This window comes from Oreochromis niloticus, linkage group LG18 (genome assembly GCF_001858045.2).
Source record: "Oreochromis niloticus isolate F11D_XX linkage group LG18, O_niloticus_UMD_NMBU, whole genome shotgun sequence".
Lineage (NCBI taxonomy): Eukaryota > Metazoa > Chordata > Actinopteri > Cichliformes > Cichlidae > Oreochromis > Oreochromis niloticus.
In genome coordinates, this window is record NC_031982.2 from 9,583,578 (window position 1) to 9,591,477 (window position 7,900).

Here is a 7,900-nt window from a genome sequence, read left to right on the forward strand (position 1 = left end):
GCATCTATGGATCTTCCCAACCATGGATTCCTCTTTTGAGATGAACATTTGCACCTTTGCCATGAGATGAGATATTAGACTGAATTGTGATAGCCTTGTTTGTGGCTCTAGCTCAGTCATTAATAAACATTTTTTTCCTACACCTTTTTAGAAATCTATTCTGTTGTATTTAGTGGTTTAGACATTGGCCTAAGAAGCAAAAAGATACCTGGTTCAATCCATGGATCCCTTGATGGTTGCATTAGAAAGGCAACCTGGTGTAAATCAAATCAAACATGTGGAACTACCTGCTGCAGTGACACCTTGTGAATAAAGGTGTACTCTATTGCTTTGTATATAATAACATTCCCATCAGCCCCGGGTGTACTTTGAGTTTACAGCTAATTAAGAAATGTTAACAAGACTGCCCTCTTTCCCAAGGCATTACATACTGAGGTTACAGCAAAGCTGCTGGCCTCTCAGAGATTTGTGCTGTGACCTTCACTGATGTGGCGTCACATACAGACTCCTGGTCCACAGCCCTTAGCATCCCCTTTAAATACATTGGATGCCCTTAACCGAAAGTCTTCAGCGTGCAGGTTAATAAACTGAAGGGGCATATTTTAACTCAAACCATCTTTTCCTAAAACTAACCAAATAAAGCAAGCAGGAAACTTTAAGACCGACTTAACACAAAGCCTCAGTGCAAAACAAAAAAACTGACAAAGCTGTCAGGGTGGATGACAGTTTTGTGGTTTAATCCTCCACCCTCCTCCTGCCTTATGCTTACACTTTTGTTGATTTTTGATTTTCAGTGTTTGCTCTTGATGTCCAGTGGTGCAGCGGTCGGTGCATCAGAATGAGAATGCAGAAAGACACCCAGCATCTTTGAAAAAACAGCAGTATTTAATCCTCTGCATGAGAACAGCTTGTACTAACAGCGTGTTCACACAAAATTCAAAGGGATTTTTTAATTTACAGTTCCATTTGTCTTTAATTTTCCCAACCAGCAAAATGTTAGTGCAGCAAACGAACTCACCAGAAACCCATTGTCCTTCAGTCTCACTCAGTCCTGGCTTTGACTCTATATATTAATAATGAAGAGGTAATACAGATAGATTTATAATACATACCGTCCCCTCACAGTAAGAAGGTCTTGGGTTTGAATCCTCCACCCGGCTTAGGTCTTTCTGTGCACATGCACAGGTTAACTGGTGATTCTAAACTGGCCGTAGGTGTGAATGTGGGCACGAGTAGTTGTGTGGCTCTCTGTGTTAGCCGTTCGATAGACTGTGACCTGTCCGGGGTGTACCCAGCCTATTGCACAGTAACAGCTTTGATGGGCCCCATGGCCCTGAATTGGATAAGTGGAAGAACATGGATGAACGGATGGACGCCTAGATAAAATCTTGCTCTAAGTCGAGTTGAAAAACATTTTCAATGTAACTGCCTCTTATCTAATAGACACAGACTTTACCATTCAGCTTGTAGCAGGTGAGATTCCAGCTTCACACAGCAGCAGATAGCTGCTCAACCTTAGCCTTGTTTTTGTATTTTTCACTATGAAGCTGCGATGTAAAAAGAGAATAAAAGCCTGCTTCCATCAGAGTCTGTGTATCTGTGTGTGTGTGTGTGTGTGTGCAAGTACTCTTTTTGTGAGTCAGTGTGTGCTGCTGGAACTAAAGCTCAGTGGCCTTACTTGGTATACAAGCAAAAAGACACGAAGTGCTCGGACCACCTGACTGGATTTACTGTGACCCACTTAAGCTGACTGCTGCTGCTGCTTCTGCACAGACAACCTACTAAAGTCCTTAATTGAAGAGACAGCTTAGTGAGGGAAGACACCACAACTTTCAAAGGGCATTTAGGTAGGTGGTTTATTTTCACTTGAGGTGAGCTTAGTCATTGGCTTAGTCATCAGTGATGTGACTTCGCCCCGTTCACCTCTGCTCCAAGACTGGTCTGGATTTACCACAACAATCATTATTACAGTGGCAGCCACATAAATCTACTCTCAGGAATCAACAGTCCACATCTTGATCTGCTTATTTATTCTGCTGGTGAATTGCATTTGGAGAGATTAATGGCTTGTGATTTAGGGACATAATTACTACATCCAGTGGAGTTTTTTTGGAGCTGACCGTGAAAATGGCAGTTTCCTCTCAATAATTGGCCGCAGGATTCCCTGGCTGCGAGATTGCTGTTCATCCAGTTATGGCAGCTTCTGCTTTCCAGCAGTCCCAACAGGGCTGGAAGTGCTGATTCTGAGTGCTTTTATACGAGAACTTATTCGCTGTTAATCACAAAAAACGGTCTCCAGACGCCTGTTTTTGCACGAGTCAGCCTCCGTTTGATTAATGTGATGTAGGAGTGCTGCCCGCATGTGCTGCCAGCCTCGGAGGTGTCACCCGACACTGCTGAATAAATGAACACAACTAATTGTTTGTTTATGATTTGAAATATTAATGGCATTGAATATATGAGGCAGTCAATTCAAGTCACCGTTTGGGACAAATATGCGCCGTGGCAGGAGCAGCTTCACGTAACAGAAAGAATACCAGCTGCGCTAACATCAGGACACAACTTTCACAAACGTTGGGGCTACGTTAAGTGGACTTTGATGTAATTATATTATTCCCTTAAGAAAGAGAAAGTGTGTCTATTTATAATTAAAGTAGCTTACATAATGCTTTTGGGAAGTTGTGGGGGGTAAACATTTGAAAACTACTCGAGATCTCGGTGAAGATAGAGACTTCTGAGATGATGAAACATTATCCAGCAGCTTACAGCACATTGCACATCTGCCTCACTCGACTTTATGTCATTCACACAGAAAAACAAAGGGGGGGATGCTTCCGCACTTACATAGTTAGATGCCGATAGGGGCGTTGGAAGCAAGTGAAAATGGCCTTGAGGATTATCATTAAATATGATTGCGCTTCAAGGATGCTCGAGTTCCGAGCTGACACGTCGTCCCGAGCCGCTGATTAATGGACGATTATACAGTATGTTCTTCTCTGGAGCCACTTAGAGGAAACATTAGGGTTTCTACAAGCAGCAGGATAATGAGTACAGAGAACATACAGTGCTTGTGAATGAGCCTTGGAAAAAAAAAGGAATCCAAAGTGAGCGGTTGTCTTCAAATGTTGCAGCTTGGAGCTCTGGTGGGCCTCATCAGGATTTCTGCTCTCTGCCTCGCTAATGCCGCGAGTTTAACGAGGATGACGCTGAATCAGGAGACTAAATCCCAAGTCCCTGGTGGTGCAAACCCCAGGCAAAGTTTTGTTTACGCTGTGCTTTATCAGTGATCTTGGAAGCATTGTAAATCCTTTGCATCTCCTCTTTCATCTCCATACAGCACCTTGATCCTCACTGCGTCATTAGTGCTGCGGCAATAATGAGAGATTCGGGTGAAGAATTGCAACCTTCTGGTTGCTTTGTGTGGTGTGTGTGTGTGTGTGTGTGTGTGTGTGTGTGTGTGTGTGTGTGTGTGTGTGTGTGTGTGTGTGTGTGTGTGTGTGGAGAGAGCAGGCTCACCAGCACTACTCATTATAAACAGACTATGTAAATCCGAAAGCCTCTGTTGTTGTTAATCTCGGTAAGGAAGCGATCCTCAACATTTCATTGTGCAGCACACGGCTCTCAAAATGAAATAAGATGATGAAGCTGATTGTGGCTGATAGTGGGGAAACCAATAGCCAGGTCTGAAATATTCTGAAGCTTCTAATCAGTAACTTCATTTTGTTTTATCTCACGACGGACAATGTTCCAAGTAGCAAGAACAAAACAATTCTTTGTTGCTCTGCAGACAACTTGTTTCCTGGCTGACATTATTATTGCGTCTTTTAAATATTTTATGTTTCCTGCCTTTTTAAATGTTCAGGTTGCTCAATTCTGAAAGGAGTTATTTTGTTGCAAAGACATCTTTTTTATTCACCTCCTCATTTAAGTGCTTCACGTATTTCTGCGTTCTCCCAACACTTTAGCAGAGTATTTGTGATCCTGCCAGACTGACAGCATTTCATCAGTCCATCAGCCTCGGCTGCTTTCTGTGTTATTTTTAGTGTCAAACGACGGTCCACAGTTCATGCTGATTGAGAGGATGTTCCACCCTGTCACTAGCAAGACGCTAAGGAAAAACACTTAATATTCACCACTTTTGACGTGAAAATAGGCACATTTTAATGATGCACTGGTGGCAGCGTCACTTCAGGCTGAGAACGTCAGCGTGGTGTTAAACAGCCATCAGTCAAACTCTAAAAACAAAGCCGATGTTTGGGGTACAGTTTCGAGAAGCTGTATTTCATATCTTTATAAGCCCTGGCACCGCGTTCAAACATTAGCGTGTCTGATCTCATTTGGTTTTTCAAGAGCCATATTACATTGCTAGGATTGGCGTCACGTTATTTGATGTCTTATCATTATTCCAGTCTGCATTAGGCTCCTTATTACTGCTGGCAGAACATAGCCCCACTCTTAATTTTCTAAATTAACATGTCCTTATGCTAATTGAATGGGGTTTTAATAGCTCTCAGCAGACAGAATTTCAAGTGAAAGGGAGTAAAGTTATATGAATCTCCCCACTGGCCACCCGCAACTCCTGTAGACAAAAGGGTTTCTTACTGGGCACTAATAGCACCTGTGGACATACCGTTAAAGACACAAAGCAAACAATCGCATTCACTAAGGAGCCAGATTAAAGACATAAAGCCCAGAAAAGGCTTTGCGATTAACAAAACACAAACAAATGGTAAAGTGTGACCCTAGATTGAAATATAGTGATCAATAACCTGTTTTCTTCCTCCTCTGTGTGTTGTTTTCCTTAAAAGGTGGAAAATAAAAAAAATCGACAATCTACATTCGGTTTACAAGGACTGATCCCTATTGGCCTTTAAAGCAAGCTGTCTGGGCTGTTCTTGACATATCGTCAGCTATTATTCCTGATACCTCCCATGGGGTCGTCCTCTCCATAAACTCTTCCCGTCTCCGAGCCCCTGCCTCCCATCACCAGCATGCTTGTTAAACAGACACACACATTAGTCTAACTCATGCTTCCTCTGAGGCCCACTAGCCTGCCAACACAAAGCTCTTGCATATCACTCAGTCTCTGCCCCCTGTATGTGTGCAGAGCCGCTTGCATTCATGCCCTTCCCACAGATAAAACCTCTCAGTGTAAGCGTGTAAGTTTTCTTTATCCCGGCATCGCACGCCCTAATCGCTTTGTTTTGAACTGCACAGGATCTGACCCAAAGTCCATTAGCAGATGAGCACATATGCAAATTATGAATGAAGGTAGAAATATCTAGATAAAGAGCAGGTCTTGTAATTTGTATTGTGATAGGTGGTTTGACTTTTTATTGATGCTTAAATCTCTGCAAGTGGAACTGAAGTCAATGGCGTCTGCAAAATGTGTGTAAGGGTCAAGCGCGTTAGAGCTATTCTAAAGCTTTGAATAGAAGATAAAAAAAATAAAATAGATATTACCTCAGGGTGCGCTGAGCAACTCTGATCAAAGGCAAATCAAAACATCAGTGCCATGAACTACATCTGCAAAACTAACTCAAAGGCTGTATTAGTGGATCTGGGTCAAGTGTGTGCAGCGGAGCATCCTGTTTACCTCAACTGTTGAACCATGGTGCTCCTGGTGGACACCAGACGCAGGCTATTACACACCAGCAGGAACATAAAGAGATCAGGCCCCGGACTCTTCTAATCCAATTTTTGGTATTTTAACATAGTGATTTTACCATTAAACTTTCAGGTCTATTCAGCTGTAAAAGCGAAATCAATTTTTGCAAGTTGCCCTCGTGTTATATTTTATTAACTTTAAATTATTGACATAACTAGGAGGATTTTAAAAATTGCATGCAGGGAAAAGAACAAAGTATCTTTTTTTTTTTTTAAAGCAAATGTTGAGAAAGTGTATTTATAGATGATTCATTTTGTTGGAGCTAAAAAAATACTTAACTGTTTTATTTCATGGCCAAAAATAGAATATTGACAGTTTGGAGTCACATGACCGTTAACCACGTGACTTTAACTTGTCATTTTGGAAGTGGACAATCGAGGTGACAACATAGGTTGCAAGTAACTAGACTCCAGTCATACAGACCCAGATCTTTACTACAGCTAAGCTAGTATTGACCAGTGATTGCATACCACAGGCGACTGCGAGGACCTGCTAGCGACCAAAGCAATCACAAGGAAGTTTTTGGTGCAGTGCCCTCTTTGTGACTGATTTCAGCCGCCAACGTTCAAGAACCACTTGACAGGAAGTTGGTAAATAAACATTTTTCCCTCATGGCCGGTAATTTTAACCACTTCCAACATGGCCCACAGCTTTTGAGCAATGTACGCTTGTTGTCACGTGAGAAACCTCAATAGTAGGACACCATAAATCAGACAGGTAAGATGCTCAGTGAACGTCATCAAACTACAGTGTTTGCACTTTTACACATCCAGCCCACATGTGCTGTACATCCATTGCACATCAGCACTGACACCACATCCATACTGGATCTATAAACGAAGCTACAACCTGAAAACAGTGGAAGCAGGGAAAGCCTGGCTCTGTCTACCAGCATTAAAAATCTGCATCAGACCAAAACCAAACTGGTTAACACTACTTAAAAACAAATGAATCGCAACATTAACAGCTGGAATTTAATGCCTAGAAATATGAAAGCACAAAAACAACATACTAGCTTAGAGTTTGTGTTGTTTCATATTTATTATGCCAGCAGTAAGACTCGTATCAATCTTCTAACTCTTGGCAAGAAAGTATATTTCCAAAAATATCCCTTAATGTAATCGCTGCATTATTCCTTTAATGGGTGCACTATAAAGCTTATTCTGAATCCTTGTTTGTGGCCCTTTCTTTGCACAAAATCCTGATATTTTTTATTCTGAAATTCTTAAAAGGTTTGTTCAAAAGCTCGAGGGCTGAGCACTTAGGTTTGCTGGTTAATGTAACCTTTACTTTTTAATCTAAATGCTTGCCATTGGAAAACACTAATGCAGCAACTATTTTTATTTCTTTACCTCTGAAAGAAAATCGGTCGAGGATGATGAAGAGCTTTGAATCAAACTGAAGCAAAATGAAGTAGAAACTTTTTCAAACTCATCTCAAGGACAAATTGAACCTAAAGTCAAAACCTGCCTTAGCAAATCTGAGCCAACAACAACAACAAAAAAAACCCTCTTCCTCTCCTCTTTCTGCTTCATATTCACCCCAAAGGTACCCTGGACTGCTTCCAGTAACAGTACACCACATATTTAACACCCAGATGCAGAGTATTTTCTCGTTCAGAAGGTTTTAAAAGTCACACCAGATGCTTACTATTTAACCCAGGGAGTTAACTCTTGCTGGGATGTGGTCCAGAATAGTGTCTCCTTCATACATACATACATACATACACACACACCCTTTTCCCTGCAGGCAGGTAAAACACATAGTGCAGCTTTGGCATATTAAATTACTGCTACAACAAACTCCAGACGATAAACAGCTTTTAAACTCTAAAACAAGAGCCCAAAGAAAAAGGCTGAGTTGTAAAAGGGTCGTTTTCAAAGGCTGATTTGAACACAAAGTAGCCAATACCAAAGCCTGTGATGCCTGATCGCTCAGTAACAGAATGGCAGCCTGGAGACAATAAAGCTGAGTCTAAAAATTGACCAATAACATTGCAAAATCAATGTTTAAGCTCAAAGAGAGCCTGTGGAAGATGCAAAAAAACAACTAATAATGAAATCAGCGCCTTGAGCACATTTTTAAGCTTTGCCACATAAAGTGAAAAAGAAAAACAACCAACCAAAAAAACCAAAAAAAACCAAGCTTATTCCCCACAACATTGCAGCATGATACATCATAATGTGAATGACAGTAGGGCGGTGATAGCTGTAGTATGCTCAGCACCTCATC